The sequence below is a fragment of the Protopterus annectens genome, chromosome 2.part2 (genome assembly GCF_019279795.1).
Source record: "Protopterus annectens isolate FY-2018-M chromosome 2.part2, PAN1.0, whole genome shotgun sequence".
In the NCBI taxonomy this organism is placed as follows: Eukaryota; Metazoa; Chordata; order Ceratodontiformes; family Protopteridae; genus Protopterus; species Protopterus annectens.
Genome location: NC_056730.1, coordinates 1,030,965,717 through 1,030,986,363, shown reverse-complemented (window position 1 = coordinate 1,030,986,363; position 20,647 = coordinate 1,030,965,717).

Here is a 20,647-nt window from a genome sequence, read left to right as displayed (position 1 = left end):
TCATTTTGCCTGAGTGAGACCCTCTTGGAGGATGTCCACATCACTAGGGGAATTGATGACAGCACCCAGCTTGCAGTCATCTGCAAAATTGGTCAGCCATAGCCCACTGGTTTTGCTCTGCACCTCAGAAAAGTATATCCCAAATAACAGAGGCCCCTAGACTGAACCCTGGGGTTTGCCTCTCATTACAGGTCTACTACTTGAGTTGGCTTCCCTTATTTTGACTAGATGGGTTCTATCAGTGAGCCAGTGTGCTACCCATCTGGTGACATATGGATTGATGCCTAGTTGAGAAAGTGTATCTATTATGCCTAAGTGGTGTATATGGGACTGCCACTAGTTTAAAAATTGTTAGAACAGAAAACAGTAAAAATGTTCTGCTTCCCAACTAATGCACACACCTATCCTATCTCAGGTAACTCTCTCTCTCTGTTTTTTTTTTTTTGTTTTCTTTACAGGCCATGAAGACTGTAAAAATGTATAACTGAATCTGCTGTGACTTAGTGGTAATTCATGCAGTCTATTGTTTCAATGGTCTGGGGTTAGAGACTGGCAGAGGTATTTTATTGGGAGGGTTGGGAGGATGGCCTAATGGTTAAGGTGTTTGCCTTACAAACACAAGGTGCAGGGTTTGAGTCTCACAAGGGATAACTGGATAGGCTTAAAATAGCTCGCAAGGGCAGTTAGCTTAGTACTAACCTATGAACCCAATGAAGCATAGTAATAGCTATAATCAGTTACCATTGATTTTAATAGTATTTCAACATTTATATAGCAAGTAGTTTTAAATAAAACTATATGCACTGGATTTATCTCAGTGTAGTTTTCTCCTAGCATACAAGTAGGTAAGTCAATAAACAGCTAAGACCATACTAGAGAAATATTCTAGCAAGTATAAGTAATAAGAGAAAATGAACTTGAAGTGGGAAAATGGAGCTTACAATTCCAAAATCTATACTTATTTGATTTAATAAATATACTTGGTGCTAAACACCAGAAAGAATTTCTACTTTGGCTACACTTTCACATATCTTTAATATGACAAATACATGTACCAAAGTCACAGATAAATTATACAAAAAAACTAACATGACATCAAAGACAAAGAGAAAATGAGAACTCAGCCATAGAAAGATCATCTTTACAGCATGTGACTGTGAACTATAAAATGCAAATTATAAATAATTGTAGTTAGTAAACTAAAAGTAAGAAACAGGAACTGAATAATTACCTTACACACAGACACAACAAGCGTAAGTAGGACTTTTGCATTCCCTGTGCTCAAACCTACAGAAAAGTTCCTCCTTAACCCTTAATTTCTCTCCACCAATTGTTTTTACATTTTACACTGAACAGAATGTGGGAATGGACATCAGCAGTTTAACAAAAATTAGTCTGGAACAAATAACATCAGTTCAGTAAGTTGTTTCTTTGGAATGTCTAGTGCTGAGCACTGATGCTGTATTTACAGAAGGGCAACAACACAATATCCAGTTATTCTGTTGCAATAAGCAGCAGACACTTATTATAGATATTTATATAACTTACCATTTTCATTACATGCAGATACCCCCAGACACTTCTCATTAGGCAATAATAACTTTAAGGCATAACAGCAAACAGTCTTTTTTTATTATTTTTTACTTACCTGGAGCAGTGGTCGATCTCAAGCCGCCAGAGAAAGTAAATTTTCTATCCTGGGATTTGTGGTGCAGATGAGACTCTGTACTGCAGTCTGCAGAAGTAAGTTGGGCAATTGGGCTTGAAATGGCTGCTTGGCAGAATTAAGTTAATTAAACATAAACTCTAAAACACTGAGTCTACTCGCTCACTGCTGCCTGGCCCTGCTATATTCCAATTTCCAAATTACCATATCCAAACAGGAGTATGGCAGAGTGCTAATGTATTATAAACACAGTCCCAGACTCCCACTGTCTCTGATTTGTGCCTCATGAAGCTGATGCTTGAAGATGTCAGTTACAACTTAAAAAAAAAATCAGGAATTAAAGGGGCCACACAGAAATTCATGGCACCCCATTATTTTGCCCTCAAAACTGGTAAATATTGAGGAATTCGGTATGGTTGAGAGGTATGATTGCAAACTGAGGGTGCAGTATAACTTTCAATATAGAAAATTAATAACCATCCATATGTTTCTTCACAACTAACCTCACCAACAATCAGTACAACCATGGGATCTCCTTAATTCTACAACATGTAATCTAACACAAAACAAAGGTCTAATATATAATGTTCTCTGCTTCCTCATGGACATGGCCATATAGTTGTGCTCACAGGCTTACACTGCCAAAGGCAAATATCCTCAATATGGGACTTGTGCTGTTACCCAGCTATGGCTTCTAAACAGTATACTACTCTCAGTGTACTAGTCTCAGATGACACTAAGGAGTGATGTGCCTATGCAGGCCTCCCAAGCTGGTGTTCCCTACAGCCCTAGATGATATAATCTACTATAAGTTTGCATTCAGTTGTGTTAAAATCAGACTCCTGTAGTTGTGCTTATGTCAAAAACTTCTTTAGTCTGTGCACTTTGGTAGGGGTTCAGTTCGATGTGTGTGTGTGTGTGTGTGTGTGTGTGTGTGTGTGTGTGTGTGTGTGTGTGTGTGTGTGTGTGTGTGTGTGTGTGTAAAGAATAGTGGGAGTGTGTCCAACACTGCCTTGGAAAATGGCATGTTTTCACATTGCTTTTGTGCTTGCACAAACATCTATATCTAGCAGTCCTCCAACCTCTCCCCCCACATGGCCTGTTGATGTCATCTACTATAAGATCATCTGCAGTCCTGTTAAAAATCAGACTTTAGCCATGGTGCATGTGTTAAGTACTGCATTTTCTAGTCTGTAAACCTAGATAGGTAGGTGTTCTAATCTCACTACAGTTAACTTGGTGTGTCTGTGTGCATCTCCATGAAGAAGAGTGGGTGTGTGCATCCAGCACTGCCTTGGACAATTGCATGGTTTTGCATTGCTTTTGTGCTTGCACAAACATCAATGTCTATCAGTCCTCTAACCTTTTGCCCCCCCCACAAGGCCTGTTGATGTCATCTACTATAAGATAATCTGCACTCCTATTAAAGTCAGACTTGTGCTGTGTTCTCTAGTCTGTAAACATAGATAGGTAGGGGTTCTAATGGCACTGCAGTCAACCTGGTGTGTGTGTGAGCTGCTGGGGATGTTATACAGATCATTTTACCACAGCCTATGCTACACTGTCCTCATGTCTTCAACAGACACTGCTGATGTAATCAGCTATATCAGATAACTGGATACGTATTTTTCACAACAGGCCATGGGCACACAGTGGCCTGGCAGACAGTTAGATGTCACCTCATGCAATATAAAACAAACAACAGTGACATTCATTTTATGCTGTGCACAAACATCATGACATTTCTTTGCAATGGTGATGGACAGGTTAACACAGGAGACCACACTGGGTACCAATAGACTATGATGTTTACAGATAATATTGTGATTTGTTTTGACAGTAGATAACATATTTAGGGGACCCTGGAGATGTGCAGTTATGCTGTACAGAGGAGAGTAATGAATGGCATAAGGACTAAGACAGAATATGTCTGTGAATGAGAGGGAGGAAAGGAGAATGGTGAGACTGCAGAAAGGACACTTGGTGAAGATGCATGATTTTAAATTGAGCAAAAGTTCACAGTAATGGTGAGTGTGGAAGGGAGGTGAAGAAGACAGTGCATGCAGGGTGCAGCGGGTGTAGAAGAGTGTCAGAAATGACTTGTGACAGATAGGTACCAATAACACTGAAAAGGAAGGTCTACAAGAGGGACTTGAGAACAGCTATGTTATATGGTTTGGAGATGGTGGCACTGACAAAAATACAATAGTCATAACAGGAGCTGGCAGAGTTCCAGATGTCAGGATTTGCATTGGAGGTGATGAGGATGGACAGGGTTATTAATCAGCATATCAGTGTCAGCTCAGATTATATGGATTGTAGACAATGCCAGAGAGTTGAGATTGTGTTGCTTTGGACATGTGCTTAAGAGGGATGTTGGGGATATTTGGAGAGGGATGCTAAGGATGGAGATGGCAGTTAAGAGGACAAGAGGAAGGTTTAAGATAAAGTTCATGGATGTGGTGACCAAGGACATGCAGGTAGTTAGTGTGACAGAACAAGATGCAGAGGAAAGGAGGAACTAGAAGCAGATGATGTGCTGTGGCAACCCATCATGGTAGTAGCCAAAATAATAAGAACATTAGTATGACATCTGTTTTCATAGAAATCACACCTTTGCACTTGTGGCAGGTGTATACAGTAGGAGTACTATTTGAAGGTTAGTATTTCTGGACCCAGTATGAGCTTTAACAGTGTTTCCTTGGTGTTCAGGCACCTAGGCAGCATGACATTTCCCTGTGGTACATTTGGTTGGGGACACATGGCAAAAGTGGCATTCAGTTGCAGAGAAATACAGCTGTTGCAGATTCCTTCTGGGTAAAGAGAAGAATATGGTTCTATGCCCACAGCTTCAATAACCAAATGCACAGGGGGAAAATAATGCCTATGGCCCCCCAGTGCAACATGAGACAACAGGCAGTATGGCAGGCATAAGCAGCAGGTTGGCCAATGGGCATTTCAGTGGCAATAAACATGCAGTGCACATTGGGCAGTGCCTTTATAATTGGTGTGTGGGGGCCATTACCTCTTTCACAGTGTCTAGGGAACATTACCTAAAAGGCATGCTGGAACATAAATGTGACTACAGTATCATGCAAGACTTCCTCCATGCTATAGCATGCTTCTACATGCTGTAGTTACATAAGCATTTACTGTACACTGAATACAACACTTATTACTTCTTCTGCCTCAGTGCACTTGGTTACTAAAGTTGTGGGCAAGGCAGTGAGTCTTTTCTTTGCCCAGAGGGAATTCACAAAAAGCCATATTTCTCTACAGCTGAATGTCACTTCAACCGTGTTTCCCCAACCAAATGTACCATGGGGAAGTGTCTGGATTCCTAGGTGTCTGAACCCATTTCCTTGTATTACCTGCTTTGTTCTGGTTTATGTGCAGACTCCTTAACACTTTGCTCTTATATGTACAGAAATGACAATACACTTATTTTCCAATACAACTGGCTGCAGCTATGTAACAGAGCAGATCCTCAACAACACTAACTAGCTGTCATACCTTCTGTTACATAACAAGCAGCAACTAAACCACTCACTGATCAATTATTGAACTATAGATCTACCTTAAGAAGGACCACCAAATGTACACACCATAGGTTACTCCTCTGAAAATACCACTCAGATCACATATTCCCCTCCTTTTAGCATTGTCTATGCAGATACCAGGTTCAAACCTCCCATCCTCACCTATCAATTTCCCTCTGTTCCCCCTGCAAGAGTAGTTGACATGATTTTTTTTTTATCCAGTGCATATAATGCCTCGTGTATAATTATAGAAGGACAAACTCACTTGCACAAACATAAGTGGATTTTGCAAACTAAAATGCCATGGAAGAAATAGTGCACCACCCCACAAGGATCTGTAATATGTCAGACCTGTTCCTCAACTATATGAGTGAACAATGTAATGGCACATGTGTAGTGCCTGCACTGTTAATCCAACCATATAAAAAAGCATGCAAGTATGTGTAGAATTTGGAATACCTAATGAACTCCCTAAAGGAGGACTCAGGTTCAAAAACATCATCCAAGGTAACTACACCCTCCTAAGGGTTGGTGTAATCACGTCCAAGATCAAGTTTCCACAAAGAACGCTGACAGCTGTAGTAAGATAAACCCTGATGCCCTGGCTACACATCTACACAAATGTATACACACAGTTGTGCCTGCTCAGTCAGATCTGCCGGAAATACAATCCATACTAGTGTAGTCTGTCATTACCACAGTCTAAGTAAGTGACAGAAGCTGCTGTTTACAAATAAAACATGTACAAAACTATTCTGGAAGGCCACTCACCTCAGTACACCCAAACAACCTTGAAAAAGTCTCATATAGCAACAATGCTAATAATTTCTGACACACATGCAGGGATAACCATAAGCCATTTTCATTTACGTCTGCAAACTGATATATATCACTCAGGTGTATTTTGAACTAATTCTGCATGGTATTGCACAAACTGACCCACTGTAAATTTCAAACCTGCTAGCAGACATGGGTGACTGTAAAATATCCACCCTCACAACACCAAGCTTACAACATTTGTGCATCATCACCTCTAAAATGTGGTATCTCCAAAGAGCCAACAATAGAAGACAGCACTCCTTCTTCCTGGAAATAATTTATTGATGTTTACAATTCACATACTGGTTTTGGCTGCATAAGCCTTCATCAGTATCTACAAAGAGCAACTTATCACTGCCCTGTCCAATACTAGGAGCACAGACTCCATGGGACCAGATAACATTCCAGGTTGTGTCCTTCATGTGCTGCAACAGTGTGCTACTCCACTAAGCACCATATTCAACCACAGTCTGAGTGTGGCTGTTTTGCACACTGAATGAATACAGTGATCATTTTCCACCCACACAATGGAGGATAGGCAACATACAACTGGAGTTATAGTTCCATAACTGTATTCAGCCTTCAGTTTAAGGCAATGGAAACAATTTAAATGCATCTCAGACAAAATCACATCCATGACCTCCAAACAGCAGATCTGTTCCAGTTATCTTTTCTGAAGGGTAGCTTGTGCCTGCAGAACCTGTGAAAATCAAGACTGTGAGCAGAGACATATACTAGGCTGTGCACTCATCCTAGCTTGACTTGGTCAGGCCCTTCAATGCAATCCAACATTTGGTTTCAATTAGTAACTCACCAAGGTGAATATCATACCTTCCGTTAAGAGGTGGGTTGCACATCAGATCACAGACCAACAATACTCACAGAAGGAGACCTCACCTCAAGCAGCAGACCTGCCACCTGTGTGGTAACAGATGTCAGTGCTGTCTCCCTTGTTTGCCATATATTTATCAAAAGGCCAAAGAAAAAGCAGAGGATGTGTGGCACAACATCTTTGTGGCACTAATGAATGCTGACAAAGCCATGGGTGTTATAACAATTGCACAAACATGCATCACCATACCCTGTTTTAATAGATGTTCCTGCTTATTTAAAAATTACCTAGAGTACACTATTCCCAATTTCTGCATCAATGTACCTTGGAACATATGTCACCCACAAAATGTGTGTACTGTGGGGAGGAAGGCATTCTACATCTGACATCTGATTAGCAAAGGCATTACATAGACAACAATTTTATCAATCCCCTATACTCATTCATCATAAGCCCTATGGATGTCTAATCCTCTCTTTGATAAGTATTGTCCCAGACACCTGCAGGAAGTTGACAGACCTCAGACATCTCTGAGTTATAAAAAATCAGAGGGTCTCAACATGTGTCTTCTTTGGGCAGAATGAAGTAGCTGTCAGTGTATGCAGTATCATATATATAGCTTTGAGGCAGAATATGTATGCATTACATGGCTCTCGTTGGCCCAAATGGAAAGAATACTCTGCACATCCTTAAGTCTTATGGGACCACAGCCACCTGTTCCAGGGACCTCAATGTACAGTATGTCATACATAGGACACGCTGGGTAGACACATACATGTGTCAAAGGTTGTCAGTCATCTGCATTAGGCTTCCAATCTGTCAAGCAGAGCAAATCCATTAACCTTTTTGAGCACACAGGCTGGCTGACTTTATGTGGAAATGTTATCTGCCATAGGTCACTGTTGACTCTATGCTGGACATGGGTGGTCCTTTCTGTAAGAATCATGTCCATGCATTATATCTGCCATTGCATATTATACTGTGATGTATCAGCTGTGGTTCTAAACACCATCAGGCCAATTCCCTTGTCACAGCCTCTGAACCTCAGAACCTATGGTGATGTGCATGAAAAAACATTATACTGTATTACTGCTTTGACATTTTACTGCAGTGCTTACATACAATCCAGATCTCACAATCTGATGTGTTGACTTTGGATGTGGACACATAAGTTAGATCTAAATAATCCCTAAAAAGAAGGTTAGACATATTAATGAGACACATGTTATTGACTGACTTCACAAGCCTTACAAAAGCATCAACTAGAAATTAGAGGAATTATTATGCTAACACGTATCTAACTGACTAACTAGAATATAACTGACATTTACAATTATCAGCCAAACAGCACAAATGGAGATATAAAATACATATTAATGTAGGTAGTCACCCTGTGCATCAGACACATAACTTTAGTATCCCTGCAGTCAGAAGACAGACAACAGGGATGTGGCAGTCATCACTTGCATAGGGTGGTTTGTGGGGGTGCAGGAGGCCTAGGCTGACACAAAAGGTTAGTGAGTATGTGTGTGAGTAAGTAAGGGCAGCAGCAAACAGAAAACATGTAAATGTAGTGTGTCAGTAGGTGCCCTCAATGTGACATTGATGTGTGAGTATCTGCATGAAGACAGCCAAGCTCAGTGCTAGCCCTACTTGTCTGTATGTTGGAGAGCTGTGAGCCATGCATGGTAGAGCTAACAGTTTGTCTTCATTCCCTACCATGAGAACTGGCTCTGCCAGCAGCTGCACTGGCACCTCCAAGCCCAAGGTCAGGTGATGTGCTACTACCTGAGGCATACATCTCAACTGTACAGATTTTCACAGAATGTCCAGATTTTTGCCTCTTATTTTTGGTTCATTGTTCATAAAATTGTGGTTTTCTGGCAAATTAGTGGCAAATCATTAAAGACTGAAGTTTGAAAATAATGACAGGCATTTGAGTTTCAGACTTCATGCCCTTCAGAAAATTCATGATAATGCAAAACCTGTTATTCTATCAACTATCTAAGTTTGTAAGGGCAATATTTAAAAAATGTCCTTATTTTTGGGCCTTTGTCCCACTTTTATTAATGGCTTTGTCCAGATTTCTTGTTCTAAGAAGTTGAGAGGTATGCCTGAGGGTAACTGCTGGATATCCTCCCATCATGGAAATTCCCAGGACCATGATCCCATGGTCTGCTACGTCTGGGTGTGGACAGCACACTGATAGAGCAGTGGATGTACTGCCATTATTGGAGGTTGATTAGGCATGGCTCTGTTGGTTCTCAGCAGATGTAGTTGCTGGCATTCCCTCCCAGTAGACATTCCATCACAGACAGTGTGCTTTCAATGACAAATACTCTACGCTCCCTCACAGACACATCTTGTTCATGCATGTCATTGAACTGATCCAGTACATCAACAACACAGTGGAGGCAGTCATGGATGTCAGACTGTGCCACATTTAGAATCCTAAGCATTCTTCTGGAGTGAAGTTCTGAATGTGCCTGTGTTCCCATTATGGCCCTAAACATACATTGAGTGACATGTGAAGAGACACCTGCACCAAGTGGTGGAGGGACAGCAGGCCTCTGAGCACCCCTATCAATCTGCCTTTGTGGCACCTCACCAACAGTTTGCCTACAGACAGTTTCAACAGGAACTGAAGCCATGGTAGACACACTTCAATGACCATAAAACTGTAGCTATCTGAAATAACCCTAACCAGCACACATACAGCTTGACACAACTATATACGCTTATGACAAGATGACGCACTATTTTAATGATGATGTAACAAAGCATACCTGACAGACCCACATGTGATGTGGGAGTGGCACCCACATCCAGAACATATTGGTTGTGGAAATGTGTGCCAGGGATTCCTCTGTGGCAGTTAAAAGACCTGAACAGTGCAGCTATCTTCATTACACCCCACCAAAAAAAGCAACCTGACAGACATTAAAAATATATACACTGTTATAGAATAACTGCAACCGTATTCTACTGATGGTCTAACACAGCTTACCTGGATGCTCCTCTTGAGTAGCAGCAGTGGCACCCACGTCAAGGACATACTGGCTGTTGGACTGCTGGGAGCTTGTCTGAGTGGCAATATTTGCCGATATTTCTTCTGTGGTGCTGAGGGGTTCCTCTGCTGCAGGCCTAACACCGGTAACCTAACAATCATGTGGCCACTTCAGCTGCATGCCTCCTGGCTGCAGGTATCATGTTGGTAGCTCTGTAACCCATGTGTTCATACATGTGACTCTTTTGGCCCACTCAACTGATATTTCAGACAAGGTCATCCCAGAGATCTGCACATTCAGCCATTCTTGCCCACCATCTTGACAGTAGTACATCATGGTGTTATAGTCTACATCTAGGGGGCATATCATTTACAGAAAGACAACAGAATGCTAACACACATAAAGATATAAAGATCACATAAGTAAAAATTGTTGTACATTTACTTCAGTAAAGGAAGGCTTCCAATACTCCACAGCTGATTAAACTGTAACAATTCAACAGTGTGCAGTAAATTATAAGGGTGGTTACAAAACTAAGAGTAACAAGAGCAAAATATTATTTATTGTGCCCTAACAGGTACTGAACTATGTCCCCCACAAAACACAACATTCCATTCTAGTTTGTGCCATAGCAGGACATCATCTCTTCCCCCATCCCCTAATAAATAATAAACACCAGGGTCAGGAACAATGCTGTTAAGCAAACAGTGTGGAAATAGGATCATAGGATATTACTAGGATATCAAACCAGAGGTCACTGTAAGCCAAGCCATTTCAACCCAATGCAATACTGTATTGGTACTAGTCAATATCCAAGATTGCATTTAGAGATGTCTGCCCATGTCCAGGAGAGTTGTGGGTGCTATTCCCAGTAAAAATTCATGGTGCCCCATCCACTCATCCAGGTTCCTCTTGAACAGTGTCATAGAAGTGCTCTGTTCCACATGAATTGGTAGCCTGTTCCAAAGATGTGGCAGTCACTGGGAGATAAATCTGTCTCTCCAGCATGTCCTATTTAAGTCACAGGCCATATTTAAATCCCTGGAATGGGCAGCCCTAGATCTATTTGATTATTTTTGCAGTAAGTTCATTAGGTTTGGATCATAGATTGCTCTGTAGGCCAGGTGTAAGTCCCCCCCAAGAAGTCCATACAATATGGAGTATAGTGACTGGGATTTTAGTCGGTCCATGTAAGGCACATGCAGGGGGCCTTTGATCTTCTTTGTTAGAAACCTCTGAGGTAGATGCTTAGTACGGCACATACTGAATGGGGGTGTTATACTAAATTATGGGCTGGATAACTGCTGAGTATAGGAGGTTCTAATAACTTTTGCTGTCAAGGCATTGCCTTTACCAATCAAGTGAGCTACGTGGAAAGCTTTCCTTACAATGATAGACACATGGTTGTCGAACTTAAGTATGCGATCAAGCTGTGATCCCAGGTCCTTACCACTTCATGGGTACTTAGGGTATTGTTATTGATTTGATAGTGTGAAGGGACATTGTGCTGAATTCTTTCCATTTAGTTTGAGACTATGACTAATACACCAGTCGTTGGTATGTGTGAGACCATCCTGGAGTATACTGACATCATTTGAGAATTCAATGATTGCACCTAGTTTGCAGTCATCTGCAAAATTGGTCAGCCACGACCCTTTTATTTTGACCTGAACTTCTGAGAAGTATATACCAAACAGTAGGGGGGGCCCAGTACTGACCCCTGTGGTACCCTGCTGGTAACAGGTCTGCTGGTTAATATGGAGTCACCCACTTTGATAGTGTGTCCGGTTTGTGAGCTAGTTGGCAATCCATCTTACAACAAAAGAGTTTATATTCAGTTTGCTAATTTTATTGGCAATGCCCAAATGTGGGATTGTGTCCAAAGCCTTTGCAAAGTTGAAGTATGCTGTGTGCACATTTGCCCTCATCAATGGCCTTGGTCACACTTTCAAAGAAATTCACCAAATTTAACAGGCAGGATCTGCACTTCATGAAGCCTAATTGGGTAGGGTCCAGGGTTTGGAGGTCATCTATGTCTTTATTTATGAGATCCATAATAATACATTCCATGGCCTTACAGATACGGCTGATCAGGCTTATGGGTCTATAATTCCCTAGCTCTGTTGCTAGGTCACCTTTGTGGAGGGGAATAAATGTAGCTGTTCTTAATTCCACGGAAAAACCCTGTGGTTAGGCTATGATTTAAAAGGGTACTTAGTGGTGATGCTAGTTCATGTTTTAGCCTGTTTCGAAGACAGCCTGGGATATCATCTGGTCCCATAGAGGCTGTGTTCTTTGCCTTGGACAGGGCTTTCAGGACCTGCTCTTCAGATATGTAAGATAGGGGAGAGAATTTGGGGAGGATTTCTTGTAAGTCAAGAGCGGATAAGGGAATGAAATATTCATCAAACCTATCTGCTATCTTTGTGGGGTCAGTGTGTGTGGTACTGTTAGCTACCAGTTCTGCACATGCTTGGGTCCTACCCTTTAGGTTATGTATATAGCTGTAAAAGGGCTTATGGTTATCCTTGACAGTACTTGCTAGGTTTCTCTCAAAGGAGCTCTTGGATGAATTGACAAGTTGCCTTATTTACCTGTTAAGGCTGAGGAGGGTGCTTTTCCATTGTTGGGTCCTTGTCTTTGTTTTCTTGGACAGCAATTTTTTGCATTTATTGTAGAGTTTGTTGATGTATGAAATCAACCATGGCAGCTTGATTTTACTTGGGGCACCGGCTTTGATTCTGTCTGGTACAGCTGAGTTTATGCACTTATGCAAGTGATTGTACAGGGCTTTAGTGTATGCCTTGGTGTAGTTACCCCCTTCAGCTTGGGGTGGGGCTTGGAATGCATTTATACCTTCACCTAGGAGGGTATAGCTTGCCTTGGTGAAGTTTTCTAGTCTGATTTCACCCTTTGAGTTCTGGTGTGTGTTAAAAATGTTATCAAAGGATTGTTCCATGGGACATGTGTGCATAGTTAGCAAACAGCATTATACTTTATGCTAATCCTATATCATCTGTACCTCTGTCATTGCTGGTAAAGAATGCCATGTAATGAGTATGTTTCTAACAAATGCATACAGATTTACTTCACATTTACTGTTATCTACATTCTAGCATATGCATTATTTAGGTTACAAGATGAATACATACCTGATGGAGTGCAATACTCTGTCAAAATATAGTGAATCTGAAGAAATGTGTATCTGAGTTAGTCATGTGCTATCATCCACATCAGTTTACCCAGCTGCTCATTTGCCTTTTTATAAAGGGCTACATCAATCATTGATTGTATATGTCCTACTCTGTGCTTTGAAGATGCTATTTACAGCACACCCTGCTTAATTGCATGATAATAATCCTGCTAGTCCACAAGATATAAAAGCATTCATGCTGGCTCCATTTCCTTTTCTATTTTTTCTGGATTGAGAAAATACTGGAGTACAGACACATAGAAGACACAAACAGATTATTACCTGCTGCTTTTTGAATACATCTGTCTGTAATACAGGTTGAAGACACTGCTGCTGTTGGCAATAGCCATACACAGAGAAGGTGAAAAGTTTCCAAGGCACATAGACACTGGAGGATCTGAGCAACCACTCTCAGTATTGACTCACAGACAGACGAGTGCAGGAAACCATCCCAGTGGAAATTAAGGCACGTGTTTAAATGCTATTCCTAGTCACTAGGACATGTCATAGAATAGCAGGGGGTATGCTTGGTGTGTTACAGGTATCACCGTCCATGATTTTCAAAACATCACTGCATGGTATTCTACAATGTGGCAAATTTAAACATTAGTTCTGCATACATTTTCAGAAGAATGCTACAATTGTATCATGTATTACACCATCCTAAATTAATGTGTGCCTTATATTGGAGTCATGTACTCATGACAACAAGAAACAGGGAACAGGTAATGGTGTACATTAACCATGAGGTGCACAACTTAAACTGCCAAGTCATGATGAATAGCATGTGTGTCATCTGCCTTGTGTGCAGGCAAACCTGCCAGTTAACATGAATCCCATATGTGCCCCATCTCCCAAATGCTCCAGATTTGTGCTCTGGGGGATATCTCATAGGCTCACATAGTGGTGTATACCTTTGTTCCCCACCCACACAACAACAGTCAATGCTTGTTTATGCTAGCCAACATGGCTTTATTTATTTGCCGACTGCATAACATATTCCCACTTAATATCCTTAAACATTGTAAAGGCAATAATATAGAATTGTTTTAATACACACTCTGCACCACAGTGCTGTTCAAATGATTACTGACTGACCAATGAACTAGGACAGTGTTGTATATTTGAAACTAATAATCATAACAGCCTATGTAGGAATAAGTGAAGTATTTTCCAAGGTGAACATTTAACTAAGTGTATATCTAACATGTACTAATTTCAAAACAAATGTACATTCCCTGTTTAAATTGCTTGTGTGCTGAATGACTGTTATTGCTTGCTACAGTGGTATATGTGAGAACAGCAGCTTTAAGGCAACCATGCATTCCTCTGAATCTACATTGCATGTTGATCTGGATTTCCCACCTATGTAGGCATATTCCCTGTATACTAACAAATTGGGACTGTATATATCATAAATGTATTTTTTTTCCTGCATGTTATCACTTTATTTTCATATACTGAGCCTGTGTGAACCTTAACCTTACAATGAATACAAATGTAGCCACAATCTATGTAACTTCTGTGGTGCAAGTGTCCATTTTAAGTTCACATGGTCCTGGGTTCGAAAACAAGTATCACAGCCTTGTTTTTTGTAATGTGTTCTTGTAGTAGCAAGACAGTTATATCTTCATTCTTGTTGCGGGAACAACTGTGAGAGTAGGACTGTCATAGCTAAGGTCTAAAGTTCTAATACTGCAGAATCCTGTCCTATTTAATGGTGTCAAACCTCACATGATAAATTATAGTAATTGACCTAGTTTTCCTATATCATAATTATTGTCCTGATGGATGAAACAGTCATATTATGCCAGCTGTGCATTTTTTTGTATTATATTGGTATTATTTCACATATTGTGCTTATTTAGCTTCATGCAAACACGTTGCCTGTGTTTGTGTGATGCTAAGCAGCATGCACTATTTTCAAATGTTGCAAATTGCAATGTTCTGCATTCTCAGTATTTGTTATAACTGTAATTGGTGGGAAAACACATTGTACATTGGTGTTCATCTGCATTACACATGGCCGGGGTTCATGGTGAAGTTTTAAAATTTCGTTTTCAAATGTAAGGTGTGCAGGAGTCAAAAGTGTTTGTTGGACTGCTAGTGAATGATTATGGTCCCTAGCTGTTGCAGGAGCACTATCATGGATCAGATTACAAACCAGATACATGGAATATTTTGGCCCAGAATTTGTCCACTGTTATGGGTATCCCCCGCACTGGTGAACAGTGTATAAATCACTATGGAGACCTCAGGATGAGGGAGAGGGATACCCTTGAACATTGAATTGATGAATGTAGGACTGATTAAAAAACACAAAAAATCAAAGTCAAAAGGGAAATAACCACCACTAAGCAACTAAGAACCAAAATAAAATGGCGGTATGGTGAGTGCACAACAAATGCAGAGAAAACATGCTAAATACTCCACAAAAGTAATTTATTAAACCACAGATGTATAATTATAGGACTGACAGCACTCTGCTTATGTGTGAGTATCACCTACAGGCACTGCTTGAATGGTGACACAGCTGCACTTGTTTCTGATTGCTGATCTAATGTGTTTAATTTTTCCCATAGCAGAGAGGAAACTAAATGTGCAAGCCTATGAGGGAAGATTGAGAAGGATGAGAGATGCAAGTGGTATGTATGCTTCAAAACAGTACTGCTATTTTTGCATTAAAAGTAAATACAACTTATTGTGCTAAACACTTGTATCACTCTGAGTATGCATTTGCCCATTTTAACGCAAAATTGTGCATGCATTAGTATGTTTATTAAGACAACAGTCCAGTATTACAGAGTAGACAGTGGTTGTCATTTAGAAAATCTCACTTGCAGACTACACAGTACATGTTTAAGTTGACATGAATACTGCAATGTAAATTATGACCTGTACACCAGGGACACCAAGAGCATGCTACAGATTATCATTATAACTGTGAACCTGCATCTATAAAAGTTAAAAGGAAAGAGTGCTGGCATTATACTGTATTTAAAATGGAAAATACAGTATTGCCTTAGTCACTGCTTGTGAGGTCGAATAACACACTCCCCACATTTAAGGGAGCTGTTTACAATAATGTTTTAGCTTGTCATTAATAACATTGAGTACTGTTATGAATTCATAATGGTAGCACTGGAAATGCAGACCTCTATAACTGTGTCCCAGATGACCTGTTACCAAATGTAAACATTGTCCATGCAGCATATATCCATTCAATATATGCAAGTATGAATGATTGCTGGATGCAATCTGATCTGTAGAACAGTGTGTATGTGTTAGCAGTAGTTATAAGTAAAATGTAACAGAATACATTACATTATTTGTAGAAAGCTTTGTATATTATTTGTGTGGTTATCCTCTCACCCCACCACTTCTCTTCTTTATATATTTTTTATTTTATTATTTTTTTGTTATTATATTACGCATCTAATCATATTTTCCATTATAATACTTATTTTGTATTTTTGTATGTAAATGTTATTTTGTACATTATTTTGTGCTATGTTTATTTCAGTTTTGAATTTTGATTTTATTTCTTATTACTACAGCACGGGAGGGTAGGACAGTTCCCCCTGGAATGCCTTCACTCCCTCCACCAGCTGCAGCATCAAGGCCCAGCACTTCTGGGCTGCAGTCTGGCAGCACCCCCCCCCCGCAGCCTCTCTCCTACTTGCACCCACGGGTAGTTCTGCCCCAGATGAAGAGCCTGTGGTTCCCTCAGGGTGCAGAGGCAGGAGGGGTGATTTTGTCACCCAAGCTCAACTGCCAGGTGTGGTGCGTAGGATTGTGCGCCACACAATTTTTGCACAGTTATGCCGACTGGACACAGTGCTCTCCATCATCATATTTAATACACAAGGAGGCACAAATGTCAGACACAGTAGCCATTGATACAGTGAGGTGACAGTGATGACAGTCCATTGGGTGATGACTTGATTCTCACTGTCATTGAATATGACATCCATAGGCTCAAAGTTGCTCAACCCCCACCCCACCAAGATGTTCACCGCCCACTTGTGTCCTTCACAGACCCTGTCCTGGCTGCTGTGGCTGATGTCTTGTACTACGGCTAGTCTGTCGTACAAGGATGGACAGCATGTCCTCCATCTGGCATAGACCTGTGCCCACTATCTGATGCACAATCCTATGCACCACATCTGGCAACTCCACACAGGTGATTGATGCACCCCCTCTGCCTCTGCTCCCAGAGGGGACCACACACCTGGCCCCTGGGGCAGAGCTACCTGAGGGTCTAGCTAGGGCAGGGGCAGCAGGGGGATGCCACCAGATGGAAACCCAGAAGTGCTGGGTCTTGGTGCTGCAGCCAGTGGAGCATAGGCAGATCACCAGAAACCAGCCTACCCCGTTGTGCTGTAGTAATAACATAAAGAAAAAACAAGAACAAAAATAAAATAAAACATGAAACAAGAGTAATTAAACAATATACAAAAAGAAAAAAGATAAACATTTAAAAAAGGTTAAATTATATTGATATTGAATGATGTTGTTGTTTGTCTTTTGGCTTTTCCCGGTAAGGGGTTTCCACAGCGGAACTCTGGTCCGCTAATGATTGGCAGTAGATTTTTACGAAAGGTGCCAGTGTTCGTTCAATGAAGGCACACCCATTTACGTACGCATGTCTTTCGAACGCTACCCAAATGCGGGGAGGGCATGCAGACTCCACACAGAAGGCACTAAAAATTTAACATAAACATTGGATGAAATTATACATAATAAAACATAACAAATAATAAAAATAATATAATAATGTGAAATATGATTAATGAAAAAATATTATAATAAGTATGAAGTCATAATAAGTAATCCAGAAATAACAAAAAGAACATGTGGGGTGGGGTGAGAGAAAAAAGAACATCAGCAACTTCACACATTATACAGCAAGCTTTCAAAAATAACGTATTGTATTCTGTTACAGTCTACTTTAAACAATAACAAATGCTAAGAAATCCCTTTATTATTTGGACTACATGTACATTGCTTACACATGACAGCAGACCATTGCAGCCACAGGTATGGAAGTCTGCACTTCAAATGCTATAATGATGATTACATGACAGTATTGTATTTCTATTGATGAAAAGCTAACACAGTATTATAAACAGATGATTTTTATATTTGGGAAGTGTGGTATTTCAATTCACAAGCAATGTCCACTGTTTTACTATACCTTTCCAATTGAATACAACATAATGTAAACTCTCTTTCATTTTACACTTTAAAGACTCATGGTTACTGTTATCTGAGAATGTGCAACTGTTGCTTTATGTCTCACACTACACATATCCACCTTTTAGAGCAAGATATCTTGACATATCATAAAAAATACAAGGACCCATAATTAGGAACATATTTCAAATGTTGCTATTACACACAAGGATAGTTACATTGATTTGAGTTAACATAACATTTTGATGCTCATTTATTTATTGACTTCACTGTAAAGGACTTTCCAGACAACCGTGAATCTTACAATGACCAGAGCAAAGCAGTAATTCTTAAATCTGTTTTATCAACAGATAGAAGTAGAATTGAAAGCTACTGTGCAGATATGTACTTCCAAATTCATAACAAAGTCTAATACAGCAGCTAATCCATCTATAACTGTTAAGACTGCAATAAGAGTGCTTTATATAATTATTCTAACTTACCACATGCTTCTCTCATCCTCTCCAATCGTCTAGCATGGGAGCTCACATTCAAGGCCCTTGCTTTTGCAGCTGTGGAAAAAGGGGAAAAAAAAAAAACGTTATGAATACCAGTGTTTACCATAGCCAGTTTGAGTATTTTCAGTTAATACATGCAAATCATACTTGCATATCACCGGGGTGCTCCACACCTGGCAATCCCTGATCCACTGATCAAGGGTATCCCTTTTTCTCCTACAGAGGTCATCAGAGTGGTGATGACACAGTTCACCAGTGCGGGGGATACCAGTCACACTGGTAAGTGCCCTTGCCAAACTATCCCAGGTTTCTGCTTTGTATTGGGTGCCAGTATAGTCTTCCTGCAGACCATGATCCCTAACCAGGAGCCCAATAAAAACTTTGAACTCCTGGACACCCCAGTGCTGTGCTTTAAATTGCACACCTTCACCTGCACCAGACATTGCTGCACAAGTCAAACCTCAATGTATAAAGCGTAATTCCTGGTAATTCCCCTTTAAATGCCATGTTTTCCTATGAATTGTGCTCACTAAGAGTATGCACTGTCTGGATTTTGATACATTTGAAAATAGTGCACATTGCTTACCACCGCTCATACTAACCTGTGCACACTGCTTACCATTTTGCATACTAAAATTTGTGCGATGGTAAGCAGCACGCACCTTTTTCAAATATATTGGCTAAAACAATCAACCAAAACAATTCCACTGTTATTTCCTTACAATGCAACTTTATTTGGATAAACTGTAATGTCACACCATGATAAAGGTTTGCATTCTCTGGATTACAGCCCGGGACCATCTACACTCTAATCTAACACTTAATTCATGTCACCACAAGGGTACTGACTTCAATGTAGTTTTATTAGTCATTGTTAACTTCATGGTATGAGTGTAGCACAGCTACGCTTGCCAGGTTTGCATGATGCACAGCATTGTGCAGTGATGTTAATGGAAAGCATCCTGTTTCTCTTTTTAGATGTCTGGGTTATGTCTGATACATGGGTGATCCCTCTGCACAAATGCCATAAACATCGGCAAGTGGCACATCGCATAAACATGGGGTAAAACTAAAAAAAATAAATCGAGAAAAGACCTTATAAGATATGTAGTTTTCAGACAGTCATTCGGGATGGATGGATTTTCATTTACCACCTCATACTCTTCTGCTGGTGTATGATGGGGGGCAGACTGCCGGTCCTTACAGAGATTCATTATCTGTGTTCTACAAGGTTTTGTGGCCAATGCACCTGGAATGTGCCCCAAAACCTCACTTACACATGATGCGTATCATGAATATGTATTACACGCTACTGATATTTCGTGGCTGTGTACACGTATACTATGTAGAGCCTGCATGGAGTTTATTGAATCCTGGGGAGAATGTGTACCTAAAGGCAAACGGGAGGATGCAAATTCATCTATGGCATATCCTTGAAATGTGAGAGAAATCTAGAGCATGAAGCAAAAACTCACACAGTCACAAGGTGGGCATGCAGACTCTACAATGAAGATACCTTAGCTGAAACAAATAGCAGAAGGAAGTGAAATGACAGTGTTAGCCCCTGTGCTACTGTACTGCCACTTTACTTTAGACTATACACCACAGTGATAAATTGCAACTCTCTGTGTTTACTAAAAATTCTGTCAATTAAAATTTGTAGTTTACTGCATGCATACCTTGATTCTGCCATGTTTTATTTCATTTGGCTGCTTTACATGCAATTAGATTGTTTTGTGATATCCCCATCACATCTAATTATGTAACAGATAAGTATAGCAGTATGACTCATTCTAGAGTGGCATAACACAAAAAAAATTCAGGAAAAATATAGGTTAGAAAGCAACCATTCACTTGCAGTTTCTCAAGAACTGTTCTAAAAAATATATTAAACCAT